Raw genomic sequence first — 16,668 nt, 5'->3', positions numbered from 1 at the left:
CACCAGGGCCACGCGCCCCGCTCCTCGGCACGCGAGTGTGCCACCGCTGTCAGCCCTCCACCACTGGGTTTGCCCCCTGGGGCCTGTGTGGTCTGTCTCACTGCGCGCGAATGTGCGACCTTGGTCAGTCTGTTCCGCACCCCGACTAGTTATGGGCTGCCTGCGCTCCTAGATCTGCCCTGGCTGACCCAGCTCTGCTGCTGGCTCCACCTCTTACCGTCCTCGTTGAACGGTTCGTAGCTGTCGGACTTCCGTATAATTTGGTTTTCTGGCCTCTGGATGTGTGGGTAGTTCACCAAAACTTTTGTTGTAGCCAAACTTGGTTGTGGGAGAAGGCACAGTGTTTCCACCTATGCCTCCATCTTGGCGGAAGTCCCCTATACTATTCTTAACACCCTCCTTTCTATTCTGTACTTACCAATGTGTGCTTCTTAATCCCTACACCTTTCCCACCATTTTCCCACTTCCCCTTCCCAACTGATAATCATCCAAATGATCTCCATTCCTGTGATTCTGTTCCTGTTCTGCTTGTTTGCTTGGTTTGTTCTTTGGATTCAATTATTGGTAGTTGTGAATTTATAGCCATTGTTTTGATCTTCTTCTTCTTTATATAATTCCCTTTAGCATTCCATTATAATAATGGTTTGGTGGTGATGAATTCCTTTAGCTTTACCTTGTCTGAGGAGCACTTTATCTGCCCTCCTATTCTAAATGATAGCTTTGCTGGATAAAGTAGTCTTGGATGTAAATCCTTGCTTTTCATCACTTTGAATATTTGCCAGTCCCTTCTTGCCTGCAAAGTTTCTTTTGAGAAATCAACTGACAGTCTTATGGGAACTACTTTGTAGGTAACTGCCTCCTTTTCTCTTGCTGCTTTTAAGATTCTCTTTTTATCTTTAAACGTTGGCATTTTAATTATGATGGGTCTTGGTGTGGTCTTCTTTGGGTCCATCTTGTTTGGGACTCTCTGTGCTTCCTAAACTTGTATGTCTATTTCCTTTACCAGCTTGGGGAAGTTTTCTTTCATTATTGTTTAAAATAGGTTTTTAATTTCTTGCTCTTCTTCTCCTTCTGGCACCCCTATGATTCAGATGCTGGTACATTTAAAGATGTCCCAGAGGTTCCTAAGCCTATCCTCATGTGTTTTTTGTTTTTGTTTCTAAATTCTTTTTCCTTTCTGCTGTTCTGATTGAATGATTTTTCCTTCCTTGTGTTCCAAATAGTTGATTTGATTCTTGGCTTCATCCCCTCCACTGTTGGTTCCCTGTAAATTTTTCTTTCACTAATGCAGCTTTAATTTCTGCCTGGGTCTTTTTTATGTTGTTGGAGTCCCCAGTGAGTTCCTGGAGCATCCTGCTAACCAGTGTTTTAAACTCTGCATCTAATAGGTTGCTTATCTCCATTTCATCTAGTTCTTTTTCCAGAGTTTTGTTCTGTTCTTTCATTTGGGCCATATTTCTTTGTCTCCTCATTTTGGCAGCCTCCCTGTATTTGTTTCTGTGTATCAGGTACAGTGGCCTTGACTCCCTGCCTTGAGTGTGGCGCGTTGTAGAAAAGTGCGCCTGTTAAGTTGTATGGGGCAGAGTGTTAGGTAACTGCCAGGGCAGGGCAACTCATGTCACTGCTCTGTTACTCTGTGTTGAAGAGGGCTCACAGAGGGGACACTGCTGCTACCTGACCTCTGCAGTTTTGCCCAGGAGGAAGGTGACTCCTGGCACTCACACTTCACTTTTCCCACATATGTCCCTGGTGCCCTTCCAGCTGTTGCCCTGGTGCTGAATCCCAGAGGGGATGGGTATGCGTATTTGTGGGCCCTTTAAAAGGAATCTCTTGAGAATCCCACAGTTTCTTCCACCACCCCAACCCCCACTGGTTTTCACAGACAGAAGCCATGGGGACGTATCTTCCTGGTACTGGAACCCTGAGCTGGGTAGTCTGGACTGGGGCTAGGATCTCTCATTCTAGAGGTATCCCTCCCATTTTTTATCCACCATGAAAGGATGTGGGACTGCCCATTCCCATCTCCATGCCTCTCCGAACCTCTTCTACCCATCTGGATAAATGTGGCTCCTTTAAATCTTTGGTTGTCGGACTTGCACACAGCTAGATTTTCTGACAATTCTGGGTGATATTTATTTTGTAATGTAGCTGTATTTTTTGGCACAGTTGCGCATGCAAGCAAGGTGTGCTTACCTCCCTATGCCTCCATCTTGACCAGAAGTCCATAATTTTACATTTTTGTATAAATTGGACCAGAGCAATGCTGTTATTACCTGGGCAAAGCAACTGCTCCCAGTGGTGGCTGGCTGATCAAAATATCACCTACAGTTGGTTTAATCTATGATATAAAATGCTTTATCAGAGGGCCAACTGTATGTATGTATATGTATGTATGTATGTATGTGTATATATATATATATATATATATATATATATATATATATATGCCACCCACCAGTTCATCACTTAGTAGCCATCTTTTTTTAAAAACTGTTTTATCTATTTATTTGAAGCACAGTAAAAAAAAAAACAACAAAAAACAGGTATGCTTTGGAAGTCCAGTGGCACAAGGTACACTGCCATAACTTGAGGGAAGTTATACAGTTTTTTTTTAAGGAAATAAAAAGAAAAAAATTAATTTTAAAACACTGCATTACACAATTTTACCTGCCTAAACAGACCATTTACAGATAATAGGTCAATAAACTGCTAACATCCATAAAAAGGTAGCTTTCTTCTAAAATGCAAGAATTTAAAAGATAGGTATCTAAACAAGAAAAGACATAAACAAACTGCAACGAAAGCCTAGACGTCAGATCTTAAATGTTTTTTGTTTGTTTGTTTGTTTGTGCCTTCATACTCTTCTCTCCCTCTGCCATATCCTGCTGGAGTTCCAGGCCCCATTCCTCTAGGACCCTGTCCACCCACAGGTCCCACACTTAGTAGCCATCTTGATTAGCAGATCAACTGTTCAAATAACCCTTATGGTACTTTATAATGGCCTCAACGTATAAGAGTAGTGAAGCCAGCAATTCAGATATGCCAAAGAGAAGCTGTAAGGTGCTTCATTTAAGTGAAGAAGGTATGTATGTATGCATAGGAATAACATAGTATTAATACATACAGTTGGCTCTCCATATCCATGGGTCTTGCATCCACAGATTCAACCAAATGCAGATCAAATTATTTTTTTTAAACATTATGGGACTTCGACCAAGATGGAGGTGTAGGTGGAAATAATGCGCCTCCTCACAGAACCAAAATTAAGGGCAACAAAAATTTAGAAACAAAAACACAACCAGAACAAACAGAAAATTGAACTGTATGGAAGTCCAACAACCATTTATTCAGACCGGTAAGAGGAGTGAAGTTTGAGGCCACTGGAGAGGGGTCCCAGCAGGAAAAAGTGGTGGCTGGCAAACTCGGTGCACAGGCAGCACCAGGCTAGCAGACCCCCGGTGTGGGGAGGAAACAAGCAGATTCAGTGAGGCACGCAAGGCAGCTGGCTGTCAGCAGTCACACACTCGCGTGCAGATAAACCAGACAAAAACAGACAATGAGACAGACCACACAGCCCAGGGCCCCAGCTACGGGAAATAAAGCCTAAAAGCACCAATTGAAAAGGTGCCGGGAGAGACTCTCAGCCTCACAGGAGAGTTTGTTGGAGAGACAAAGTCCTAGAACATGCACAAACCCACCCGGGAACCAGCACCAGAAGGGCCCCATTTGCTTGTGGGAAGCTGCAGAGGGGACCGAAATCCAAGAGAGAGCAGAGCAAGTGCAATTGTTCCCTCTCTGACCCTGCCCCCACATACAGCATCACAACCCAGCGACAGAGATTGCCACCCCCCCAGAACACCTAAGGCTTCACCCCTCATACGTAACAGGTGTGACCTGACCAAAAAATTATGGCTCAAACAGAAAGACAAATCAAAGCCCCAGAGCCAATACTTTTAAGGGACCAAGAGATAGCCAACCTACCCGATGCACCGTTCAAAATACTGGTGATCAGGATGCTCACAGAACTGGTTGATTTTAGTCGCAAATTAGATGAAAAAATGAAGGCTACGCTAAGTGAAATGAAGGAAAATGCACAGGGAACCAATAGTGATGGAAACAAAACTGGGACTCAAATCAATGGAGCTTCTCAAACCAAACAGAAGAGAATGAAGAAACAAGAATTCAAAAAAATGAGGAGAGGCTTAGGAACATCCAGGACATCTTTAAATGTTCCAACATCTGAATCATAGGGGTACCAGAAGGGGAAGAGGAAGAGCAACAAGTGGAAAACTTATTTGAGCAAATAATAAAGGAGAACTTCCCCAGTCTGGCAAAGGAAATAGACTTCCAGGAAGTCCAAGAAGCTCAGAGAGTCCCAAAGAAGGTGGGCCCAAAGAGGAACACACCAAGGCACATCATAATTACATTAGCCAAGATTAAAATGAAGGAGAGAATTCTAGAAGCAGCAAGAGGTAAGGGGACAGTCACCTACAAAGGAGTGCCCATCAGACTGTCAGCGGATTTCTCAAAACAGGCCTTACAGGCAAGAAGGGGCTGGAAAGAAGTATTCCAAGTCATGAAATCCAAAGACCTACATTCAAGATTGCTCTATCCAGCAAAGCTTTCATTTAGAATGGAAGGGCAGATAAAGTGCTTCTCAGATAAGGCCAAGTTCAAGGAGTTCATCATCACCAAGCCCTTATTATATGAAATGTTAAAGGGACTTATCTAAGAAAAAGAAGATAAAAAATGTGAACAGTGAAAGCACAGCAAACTCACAGTGATTAACAACCACACCTAAAACAAAAGCAAACTAAGAGGACAGCTAAAACAGGTGCAGAGCCACAGAAATGGAGATCACTTGCAGGGTTAGCAACAGGGGAGTGGGAGGAGGAGAGTAGGGGAGAAGGTACAGAGAATAAGTAGCATAGACAGTGGGGATAAAATAGACAGGGGGAGGGCAAGAGTAGTGTGGGAAATGTAGAAGCTAAAGAACTTATGACACATGGACATGCCCTAAAGGGGGGGAATGTGGTTGGGAGGGGTTGTGCAGGGTGGAGGGAAATGAAGGGGGAATGGGACAACTGTAATGGAATAATCAATAAAATATATTATAAGAAAAAACATTATGTCACCCTGGCTGGTGTGGCTCAGTGGATTGAGTGCTGGTTTGCAAACTGAAAGGTCACTGGTTTGATTCCCAGTCAGGGCACATGACTAGGCTGCAGACCCAGGTCCCCAGCTGGGGGTGTGCAAGGGGCAACCAATTGAGATTTCTCTCATACTATGATGTTTCTCTCCCTCTCTATCTCTTCCCCTCTCTCTAAAAACAAATAAAATCTTTTTTAAAAAGTTATGTTATTGCTGAATGTACTATGAAATTAGGCACAAGATGATTATGTGGTTGCATCTGTACTGAATATGTACAGACTTTTTTCCTTGTAATCATTCTCTAAGCAATATAGTATAACAACTATTTACAAAGCATTTCCATTATAGTAGGTATTATAAGTAATCTACAGATAGTTTAAAGTGTATGGGAGAATGTGCACATGTTATATGCAGTACACCATTTTGTATACCCTTGAGCAACTTGAGGATTTGGCATCCAAGAGGGTCCTGGAACCAGTCCCTCTCAGACACCAAGGGATGTCAAAACGTTGGTTCACATCCCAGCGGGACAAAGTGAGTGGCACCAGATTTCATTAAGCTAGTCAGAACTGTGAGCAATTTAAAAGATAACTTTTTTAGCTCTTTATAGATTGTTATTGATTTTTTATATGAAAGAAAGCCTAGTATCTTTTTATTGAATTTATTGGGATGACACTGACTAACAAAATTATACAGATTTCAGGTGCACAATTCTACAATAACTTATGAATTTTTATATTGGGTTGGCCAAAAAGTCCATTATTTTTTTTCATATAATGGCTCTAGTAGTGCCATCTTAGTTGTCTTTAACTTCATGCCAAACAATTTTGTTAGAATGTTGTGTGACAGCTGTCATATCATATCAGTGTACATTAAAAAAACTTATCAAAATTGATGGATTTTTGTGCAGCCATTTTAATATTGAAGATGGAATAAAATATGCTTTATTATTTCAAGAAAGGTAAAAACGCAACTAAAACACACAAAAAAGATTTGTGTAGTGTATGGAGAAGGTACTGTAACTGTTTGAATGTGTCAAAAGTGGTTTGTGAAGTTTCTTGGTACTATTTACATTCTGGCCAAATAGTTCTCTCCTGTGGGGCTGTCTTACACCGTGGAAGATGTTTAACAGCATCCTTGGCCTCTACCCAGTTGAAGCCAATAACAGGAGATAGCCAACATACTCAAAATATCCAAAACAATAAAGTTACTGGTGAAAATGAAAAACGTGTCTTTTATTTCATAGTAAAATGTAATGGACTTTTTGGCCACCCCAGTATTTCTGTAATTTTCTATTTAATATTTTCAGACCATGGTTGACTGAAAATCTCCTTCAGAAAACCAAGCTGTGGAGAAGGTGAAACCACTGTAGTTCACAGAGTTCCTCGAATTTTAGGTGATCATTAAAATTATAGTTAAAAGGACTGGGGAATTATATTCTATTATGATAATAGAATATAATTATTCTTCCAGTATTAAAAATACTGGAATACAAGATTATGGACTACTGGGAGTTAAACTGCCAAAACTTAAACTGGTTTAAATTTACAGTTATTACTATAAATGTACTTAAAATTATTTATTATTGCTCTATTTTTTCCCATATAGAACATTTATTCCTCCAAATACATTTTGTGAACAGAATTGGAAACTGTTCATGAACAATTTTTTGTGTTAGTATACCTAGAATATTTATGAGATTAAAGATATTACTATTGTAATTGGTTGATTTGACGGAAACAGTTAAGATGAAAATAAAAGTTCCAAAATTTGTATTTTATCAGAAAATTCAAACACTTTAAAAAAGAAAATTGCAGAAATAATGAGGTTTATATAGTTCTTATCTAATAAAACCAGTTTTGTATTTCCTCCCCTTTCCGGAAAACTGTTATTGCAAACTTACTAGATACTGGACACATTTAGCTTTTGTGACCTCGTGATTTGAACATCGCAGCTCCCTCACCTGGGCTCAGGCACATTGCCCTCGCACCAGAAGACCTTTCTATTCATCAGACTTGACAGATCTAGTGGACTTCTAGTGGACAGGCATGTAGTAAACAATAGGGGCGGAGTTTTACCCTCAAGCCCCTCCCCTAAAAATTTGTCTTCTTGGTTCTCTGATTTAGACGCCCGCACTAAGGAGTTAAGCCTCCTATTCCCGACAAAGTGTGCTTAAGCAACGCTTGGGTTAAAGCCCAATTTTTTGACCTTGGGACATATTGATCACATTCAATATAGAAGCGATTTTATGTCCCGGGATTTATTTCTGGGGATCATAAAGCCATTACGGTGTCGCCGTAGTTCTGGCACCTTAGACGAATTTTAGATTTAATCCCGATTCTGCCAGAGACTCAGAAAACCCTTTACCTAGGTTTCTCATCTGTAAACTGGGTATAATCACATCGTCTTTCATGGTGTAATTGGAGCGCACTAGCGGTGATGGAGTCCAGACTCTCACTCGTGCGCATTCTGAAAACGACAGGTGTCCCTCTTCTATCTCGGCCGGATTCATATCCACACAACCGCACCCCAATTTGATTCCAGAGTCATTTAACACAGACCACAAGCACAACAACCTGTGTAAGCCTTAAGTAATTCAGAAAACAAGCTCCTCCCGTCAGCGTTGGTGGTATAGTGGTGAGCATAGCTGCCTTCCAAGCAGTTGACCCGGGTTCGATTCCCGGCCAACGCAACGGTTTTTCTTTTAAAAATAAACTTTTCTTTCCCTCCGTTTCCTCACCTTGGCCCCAGTGCCACTCATGATTGCTTGAGGTGTGCATCCCATCGAGACCCCAGTCTGTGAAACTGCGATGGCCTCTTCACAATTTCACACCCAAACGAACGAGCTGTAATTTATTTCCCTGGGATTTGGGGCTCAGTGTTCCTAGACAGCCGTGGCCGCAGATACAAAAGAGGGGAGGCGAAAGGAATAGAAAAATCTGGTCTGAACTCCCTGGCTGGTCCCGAGCGCGGGCTCAGGACCGCGCGTGACTGTGGGCAAAAAGCTGATGGCTCAATTTCAAGCTGAGACTGGAAACGCGCATTTTTGTCAGGGAGGAAGCACCACGCAGGAGGAAGGCTGGTAGCCGGATTACACGAGCTGTACAGTTTTGTGCTGTTGCCCATATGTGTTTTTAAATTTATCGTTCAGGAACACATCTAATAAGCCTACGGAACGGTGAGAATAATGACTAATAAACATATTGAATGGAGAAAATAATGGCCAATTTAGCCACAATGCAAGTTACTCGAAGTAAGACATAAACTTGCAATTTAGAATGTGAGCTCAAGAGTAAGGACAAACTATTGATACTCCTCTCTTCTCTTTTCTTTATTTAAGTAGGAAATTATATATAGTGTTTTAATTTAACATGTACACCACTAGATTTTCTTTAAATATCAAGCCAAACCTGGTCATTCAATTTCCTTTAGTTGGATGGAATTTCACAACACTAGATTATTTTTCAGGATTTCAAAGTACTCTCTATCATTTGGCCATAAAAGTCCTCCTTAAAATTATGTTCATTTTATTTTCATTACACTTTATTTTCCTGATTATTCTCTTAATGTGGTCAATTTCTTTTGTCTTCTTCAGTGACTGAACTTTTCCTCCAATAGGCAATAGGAATATCTTAAATGTAGGTGCTTCTCAAAGTTGAAAGCACAAAACTCATTCTTTCTCTATTCTATCATCCCTCCTGTGACAATTTTCCCCATTCCCATCATAGGAGCAAGAAACTAAGTGACAACAAAGTCTGGCCTTTTTAAAGTTAAGTTTTATCCCTAACAAAATTTTCATCCTTTTCCTAAAACTTGCTTCTTTTTTTGATACTTGTCCCAGTTGATATCAATCTATGTTCAATAAAGCAGAAATAAAACTATGATTAAAATATTCAATTTTCCCATATCTTCAAACCTCATAGTACATCTTTAACCAAATCCCATAAATACTACCTCTAAAAGGCCCTTTTATTTTGCTTCCCTTTTCATTGCTACAGATACTCATTTCTACTCATTTAGATTATTAAAAATGTTATCCTCTGCCCCCAATTTGTCTCAAAATCTTTCTTCCTGTGGGCACTGATAACTTGCTGAAGCACAGAGATGATAATGTTATCTGGGTAAAAAATGGTTTGATTACCTGTTGTAAAACCTCTCAGCATAATATTCTGTGCCCTCCAAATTTCAATATCAATTTACAACCTGAGTTTTGATTTTCAGAAGGTTCCCACCCCATCAAACTTGCTCCCATGACATTAGTGACATGGACCCTTAATTCTCCACAACTTTCTCTCATAATGAGAGAGAAAAGCTTGCCTTTCCTGATAATGACCCCATTCCTGAAATGGCATAACTGTCTCACCACTGAAACTGTATACAGTTTTTAAAAAATTTAGTTAAACTTACTTATTAAAGAGACAGAGAGAGAAACATCAATTTGTTGTTCCACTCATTTGTGCACCCTTAGCATATTGCCACAATGCTCTAACCAACTGAGCTACCTGGCCAGGGCTCAGTTGCATTCTTAAAGTGAGAGGACAAATGTCTGCTCCCCTGTGAAGCATTATTTTACTCTAGTCTGACTTACTTTTCTCCTTATCCAAAGACTAGTGTCCGTACCCTAATCAAACTACTATTTATACTAAATTATAAGAAATTATCAATATATTTATCTTAGTTTTATTCTGAGTATAAATGATATAAACACAATAGTTTTCCCAATAAATCAATAAAAAAGACTTTTTAAAAAACATAATGGATACTATTTTTGAAATTCAAATTCACCTTATACCAACAGTTAAAGATTAAACTTCTAATTACGTCTTTCTTTTTAAAGACTTTATTTATTTATTTTTAGAAAGAAAAAAAGGGAGGGAGAGAAACATCAATACCTGGTTGGCTTTTACGCATTTCCTACTGGGTACCTGGCCTATAATCTAAGCATATGCCCTGACTGGGAATCAAACCCATGACCCTTTGGTTCACAGGCCCAAACTCAATCCGCTGAGCTACACCAGCCAGGGCATAAGTACATCTTTCTTAAAAAGCTGTCAAATTTTCATTTCTTTGGGAGATATTCTCATCAGTTCTCCCAGGTTCAATTCCACAGGTTAAACTTTCTTGATTATTATTAAGAACTTCATACATAAAAGCGAGATTGTCATTTGTTGCTTTTTCAACTATTGGGAAAGACACAGGAAGGACGGCTTGCTAGACTAAAAGCTGAGGTCTTTAAGGGCATACCACAAGATTATTTCCACAATGATTGTACAGAAGCCAAAGTACCAATGACATCAACAGGCATACCCTATCATCCCTTGAAAAGAAAAGCTGACCGAGTTAAAGCTGATGTAAAGAAGACCTAGTAGACTGGAGTCACGATGGAAGTGTTGAGTACGTCCAGGGCCCTGTTCATGTAGTTGATCTACGTGCCCGCCCACACCATGAAGTTCAACAGCAGAGCCCAGGCGACGGGGGTGTTCAGCACAGGCTCCCAGCAAACAGTTCTTTGATAGCAATGCCCAGGCCCTTAACACAGGAGACAGAAAACACTCTGATCACAAAACAGATTATGTACAGAGAATGTTCGTCTGTCCACCACGAAAATTAATATCAAAAACACAATGACCACAAGTGTTGCAAATACCACAAAACCTGGATCCCCGAGCATGTCAGATGTTTCATTTAAAGTCTCCATCTCCTCTTCTTTTGGAGCATGAATGACCGTAACTGTAGATCCTGGAATACTTAGCAAAAACCCAATTTTCCCATGAAGATTAAGCCTTTCATTTAGAGAATATGAAGAAAGAATGGCACTTACTAGGACTCTGAGAGCTCCTAACAGAGTTGTTACTAGGTTGCCTGGTGCAAAGACATGCGCAGCAAAGTTGGCCACCTCACCCCCTCCCAATAGATCACAGGACAGAGAAATGCTGCTGGTGCTGGAGGCGAGATGATGCACTCCTCAAATCCCAACTTGCAGACCCACTGCGCTGCTTCCCCTTTGCTATCAGTTTTGTTCACCTCCGCTCATACTCTCACGCAGGCCTTCTACGCCTTCCAGTGAAAGGTGCGAGCATCCGGGGGCTGCAGCCGTGCAGGCTGTCTCTTCCTGGAGTAGCACCCAGTGCAACTTGCTAACTCTTGCCAGCCTCTAACTCTTGCGGCCGCTGGTACCAAGGACCGCCCGGAGTCCCTTTATTTTCTTTCTCGACTTCTTTTAACCACCATCTCAGGGCTCAGGATTACTTTTTGAATATGTAGGATTCGAAGAAATGAGGGGGGTGAAAAAAAAAAAGCCAACTACACTCCCCGTCGGGGAATCGAACCCCGGTCTCCCGCGTGACAGGCGGGGATACTCACCACTATACTAACGAGGAAGGCGACACCCAAACAGCTTTGCAAGTCCTTGATCAGACTTCCCCTGAGCTCAGTGTGCTAAGGCGAGGTTCCCGGGGATTCTGTCCTACTGACCACTGAGAAATACGAACCAGAAACCTAGCCACGTTCTAAACCAGGGGTCCCTAACCCCTCGATCACGAACCGATACTGGTCCAAAGGCTGTTAGGAACAGAGCCGTGATAGAACTTCGCCTGAACTCCGCCCTCTGACCCACACCTGTTTGAGCTCTGCCTCCCGTTCCCTGCTACCCCCCACCCGCTCCCCAACTAGTCCTTGGAAAAACCCGTCCCTGTTGTCAAAAAATTTGGGGACCTTTGTTCTAAACCACACCTGAGCACGAATCCCCAGAAGGATGGAAACCGAGACAGAGGCCTCCAAGGCTTCAGAGACCTGAGTTCTGAGTCCCTGGGTTCTTTCCGAAACTCCCCGGAATAGGTCCCACCACTTTCTACTGTCATCCGCAGCTATAGGTTGACCAACATCAATCAAGCCGGAAACAGTCTCTCTCAGACTTCAAAGTGCACCAAGCAGAAAACAGCGGGGCAGAGAGAATGTCTTTCCCAGTCTTGTCCGGTGTTTTCGACACGTGACACGTCAGGGGGGACTTCGTCTCGTAAGCTTTTTTCCGCTTTCAGGGTGTCCATTCAGAACAAAAGTGCTCTATGTACTTCCATTCCAGGCCAGTACCAAATGTCTTCAATTATCGTAGCAAGTACCTAGGAGTACCCTACTCTCCGCAAAATTCAAAGTAGGGCTCGTCCGGGATTTGAACCCGGGACCTCTCGCACCCGAAGCGAGAATCATACCCCTAGACCAACGAGCCCACACAAAGCACTCACTGCGGACACCTTTAGAGGTCGCACTAGGTTTGCTTCAATCTTAGGGTCGCAAATCTCTGTGGAATCACTCTGAGCAGTGTGCTCAGGCATCTTCCACCCTGCTGGTACAGGGGTCTGGGTATCTCTCTCCGCTCGAGGTCCGACTCTTCCCAGGAAATAACATCGAAGAAGTGGAAGAGAGTGGTTTCGGTCTCACTCTCGCGCAGCCCTCCAGGGCTGCCGTGAGCACCCGACTTCCCACTCCCACCAGTCACTGTCTCCCTGCCATTTCATAACTTGGGGCCTTGACTCTTCCAGCCTCCACCCCCATCCTTGGACCCAGAGCCCAGGCGCATAGCTTTGAAGACACGGATGAGGTTGCCTGGTTGGGGACAGTTCATGATCCCTGAAATCCCTAGGTGAACACAAGCCCCTTTTTCTGTTCCTGCATCTGTCTATTCTCCTGGAGTAAAGGGCAGGACCAACCCCAGGCTAGACCCTCTAGTAACCCAATTTTCCCAGACTGTGTGGTAGTGGAATAATTGCTGGGGCTAAGAAGACCCACAGAAGAGGCTGGCGGAGTGGGGTAGGGGAATCAGCTTTCCAACTTGCGAGAGTGGGGCGGAGCACCAGGCCCTGCGACCAAGATGGTCCCTGATGCCCAACACTCCTATCAGTGTTGGTCCCAGGACTTCCCGCCTGTAAAATCAGATTCCCTTTACTCTTCCGTCTAGCCTCCACTCTCCAGTTGTCTTCTAGGGTGACCGGAAAGGAGACCCTCTTACCTTCCACCTAAGATACCTAGAAGGTAAGTGCCTGCTTGCTATGATTCAAAGACAGTTGGAACCTAACTGCTTAATACACTTGCCATGGTCTCACCCGGGGAATGCCAAGAGTCCTGGTAGGACTTGCTGGTTCAGCTGCAGGCCCTGCGATCTGCCTTCCCTCAGCTCCTTTCCAGCTTCAGGGAGTCTTCCCAGCAGGATTCTGACATGCCTGTTACTCGACAGCCTGGGAGGGTGTCTGGGCTAAACCATCTTGTTCCATACCCCAGTCCTGTAATTGCGAGGCCAATCCCTTCCTACTTACCGACCCACAGATACTTTGGTTGGGGGCTAACTTCAATGAAGAGTTCAGCTTTTTTGCTTTCTCTTTCCTCGGGGTCCCTGGCCAGTTGGGGGCAGGGTGGGAGGGCGGGGAGAGCAGTAGAGAGCAGCCTGGCCTTTCCAGTGTCCCAAGCCTTTCAGGTGGGTGAAAAGAAGGACTCAGGGATCATCTTCTGGCATCACCTTCCCCCTACCCTTTTCCGATTCCTGTCTCCCACCTCTTCTGCCCCAGTTTTCCTCCAAGTTTCCCATCACCTCTCTCTTCATTGGTCTCAGGAACTTAACCTTCACAGAGGTGGAGGCCTAAATCCTTTACAGATCATGAGGAAAACTATGGCCCCTTTTCCTGGAAAAGTCCATGCAAAAGTCTAGGGAATTCACAGGTATCCTGAAGCCTTCATCCATGGACCCCACTTTTGGAATACAAGAACTAAGATGTAAATAAATACCATTGTTTAAAATTTGTTGCATGTATTTTACATTTTGACAGGAGTCAAAGATTTGCACACAAAGATTGAACTCTAAGGTATAACTTTAAACAGTCACAATTGTTTGAAAGAGATTGAGTGGGACAGAGTGAAACAATATTTTTGGTGAATTTACAATGGCAGCGACCCCCCACCTCCAGCACTTTCCCTAAATTGGGACCCTGGTATCATCCTGATTTTTTTCTCCTTCAGACTACACATTCTATTAGTTACTGAGTCCTATTGCTTTTTTTTAAAATAGTAAACATGTGTCAAATTCATTTCCTCCTTTCCATCTCTCCTATGACAGCGCTGGTGCAAGCCTTTGTCATGTCTGTAACCAATCCCCCCCCCTTCACTCCATACTCTCTGATTCCAGTGCTAGTCTTCTCTGTAGCATTTATTGAGTATATTATATAATTTAAGTTTTAAAACATTTTTACTATGTTTTTTGTTCCTTGCTGGATTCCCAGGGCCTAGAACAGTGGTTGTTATGTAGTACGCTAGTTGTTTAATAGAACATATGGCACATTTCCATGTGGTCTCTAAGACTTAGCTCACCTCCTCTAGAAAGCCTCCCCTGACTAATCTCCACTCTCAGACTCAGTGAGAGGCCACTTCTATTCTCTGTGTTCTCACAACACCTTCACATTGTGATATGACTGTGTCTTCCTTCCTATGAGCTCTCTGAGAAAAGGGGCTGTGCCTTCTTTACTCAGAGCATGCAGCCCACTGCTTGGCACAAACCTGGTCTCAGTGGTGCTGTGGTATTTACTTGATATGTCACATTCACATAGTGATTCCTTCAAGCCAACATTTTTGCTCAGACATGGTTCTCAGGCTAAGGAATGGTGTCTAGACCTTCTGCCTGTCTTCCAAAGAGTTTTAGGTCCTGCCAACTGCCCACGTTTTTACTTTTTGTCTCCTCCTCCACAGCATTTACTTGTACCCTCACCAGCATAGCTTTAATACTCCACGATTGGGCTCTGCCCTTCCAAAGAGTCTGGAGACTCTACCCAGAATGCTTACTCTTCTACTCCCATACCATTCACAGGGCCCCAGCCCTTCATCACCCACCTGCAAGAAACTAGATGTTGCCAGGCCAGTCATCCCTGCTAACTCCTAACCCTGACTACCATCATGTGGAGGCAAATGGAGATAACTGCACATAGAAGATTCACCCTCCATCTTTTTTATATTAAAAAAAATATGTATATGTGTGTGTGTATGTGTATATATATATATATTTCTGAGGCCCCGCACCAAAAGAAATATGATGAAGAACCAAACCAAACAAACTGACTAAGGTTTTAGAGTACATCCTGGGTTATGGCCTGGAAGGTGGGGCAGCTCCTCCCGCGGGGTTTACAGTGGTCGCTCCGTCTGGCCCACCAGCACTAGCGGGGTGTGGCATCAGCAGGGCAAAAGAAAGTGTAAGTCTCCTCAGGATTCCCAACCTGGTCACGGATCAAAATTTTGGAGTGATCTCTTCATGGGATTGGCAGGTCATCTCAGCAAGAAATCCGGGTGCTCTGAGTGTGAAACTGTAACCTTTGTGTCCTCTAGTATAAAAGAAGTTGATTAATGCATTAGTGGATATAGATTCCACGACAAAAGTAAAAGTGACACTGAAGTAGGCATTAAAGGCACCGCTGGGATTCGAACCCAGGATCTCCTGTTTACTAGACAGGCGCTTTAACCAACTAAGCCACGGCGCCAAAGACAGTAAAACTGCCTTTCAGACCACACTACAGGAAAATATGGCTGGAGCCTGGCTCCATCAATTTTTCCAGGATTTTTCTAAATTTAATTTTGACACTCTAATGGTTTGGAGTCAATATCCATCCATGGGACTCCCCCCTACCCACAATGCTGAAAAGAGTAAACCAAAGGTCTCAGTCCTCGCCAAAGTGCGTGGTTGGAGAACTGCCCAGAATCAAAGATTCCTGAGACCAGAGGATTTCTCAAGTACCGACGGAATGAATCTTCTGACTTTGGGTAGGAGGAATGTGACAGGGAGGAGAAAAAAGGGGAAAGAAAAAAAAGAGAAAAAAAAGAAACCTAGACGTAGTCGGCAGGATTCGAACCTGCGCGGGGAGACCCCAATGGATTTCTAGTCCATCGCCTTAACCACTCGGCCACGACTACTCGCACGTGGCAAGCTTCTTTGTCTGAAGGCTTTCTAGTTCTTCTGCCCAGCAAACACAATTCCCCTAAAAAAAATATATGGGTTCCAGAGCTAGAAGGTTGGCGAGGGCGAACACCAAAGGTAAAAGGTAGAATCAGAATTGACCTTTCGCTCGCGGTCCTGCCTCACACCCGCCTTTCTGGGATCCTCGTCCCGGATCTTCCACTTTCTCCCACCCGCCTACAACAATGCGTTCCCAGGGAAGAGAAGACCACGGAAGCCGTCAGGGAATGCTCCCTACATCCCAGTCCAGGGAGCACCTTTCCAAAGCTTGGAGTGACTACCAATTCACGTTTTGAAAAAGCAGTGGGTCCTGTGTCGATTGCGGTCAGAAAAACAACTGGCTCTGAGCGGAAAGTTTCTGGTAACAGTAGGTACAGAATGGAGGGGAGATTAAAAAAAAAAAAGTTGTAAAAAACTCATGGCTGGCCCGTACGGGGATCGAACCCGCGACCTTGGCGTTATTAGCACCACGCTCTAACCAACTGAGCTAACCGGCCAGTGGTGGAAGGTACTGTTCTCAAACACACTTATCT

General features: G+C 43.3%; 6 non-coding genes and 1 pseudogene across 6 annotated transcripts; 1 reads left to right on the top strand and 6 right to left on the bottom strand.

Moving 5' to 3' along the window:
* The first annotated feature begins 7,771 nt into the window (after positions 1-7,771).
* TRNAG-UCC (transfer RNA glycine (anticodon UCC)) lies at positions 7,772-7,843 on the top strand. Its single transcript has one exon. It is a non-coding gene; the product is annotated as a tRNA-Gly (tRNA).
* Positions 7,844-10,218: 2,375 nt separating this feature from the next.
* On the bottom strand, positions 10,219-11,116 carry LOC118974677 (magnesium transporter NIPA2-like; annotated as a pseudogene).
* Positions 11,117-11,459: 343 nt separating this feature from the next.
* On the bottom strand, positions 11,460-11,531 carry TRNAD-GUC (transfer RNA aspartic acid (anticodon GUC)). The gene has a single exon. It is a non-coding gene; the product is annotated as a tRNA-Asp (tRNA).
* A 773-nt stretch (positions 11,532-12,304) lies between these two features.
* TRNAP-CGG (transfer RNA proline (anticodon CGG)) lies at positions 12,305-12,376 on the bottom strand. Its single transcript has one exon. It is a non-coding gene; the product is annotated as a tRNA-Pro (tRNA).
* A 3,212-nt stretch (positions 12,377-15,588) lies between these two features.
* On the bottom strand, positions 15,589-15,662 carry TRNAT-AGU (transfer RNA threonine (anticodon AGU)). The gene has a single exon. It is a non-coding gene; the product is annotated as a tRNA-Thr (tRNA).
* Positions 15,663-16,010: 348 nt separating this feature from the next.
* On the bottom strand, positions 16,011-16,092 carry TRNAS-AGA (transfer RNA serine (anticodon AGA)). The gene has a single exon. It is a non-coding gene; the product is annotated as a tRNA-Ser (tRNA).
* Positions 16,093-16,558: 466 nt separating this feature from the next.
* On the bottom strand, positions 16,559-16,632 carry TRNAI-AAU (transfer RNA isoleucine (anticodon AAU)). Its single transcript has one exon. It is a non-coding gene; the product is annotated as a tRNA-Ile (tRNA).
* Positions 16,633-16,668: the final 36 nt, after the last annotated feature.

This window comes from Sturnira hondurensis, unplaced genomic scaffold, assembly GCF_014824575.4.
Source record: "Sturnira hondurensis isolate 20B ecotype Veracruz unplaced genomic scaffold, ASM1482457v3 Scaffold0019835, whole genome shotgun sequence".
In the NCBI taxonomy this organism is placed as follows: domain Eukaryota; kingdom Metazoa; phylum Chordata; class Mammalia; order Chiroptera; family Phyllostomidae; genus Sturnira; species Sturnira hondurensis.
This window is presented reverse-complemented; position numbering and strand designations above follow the sequence as displayed.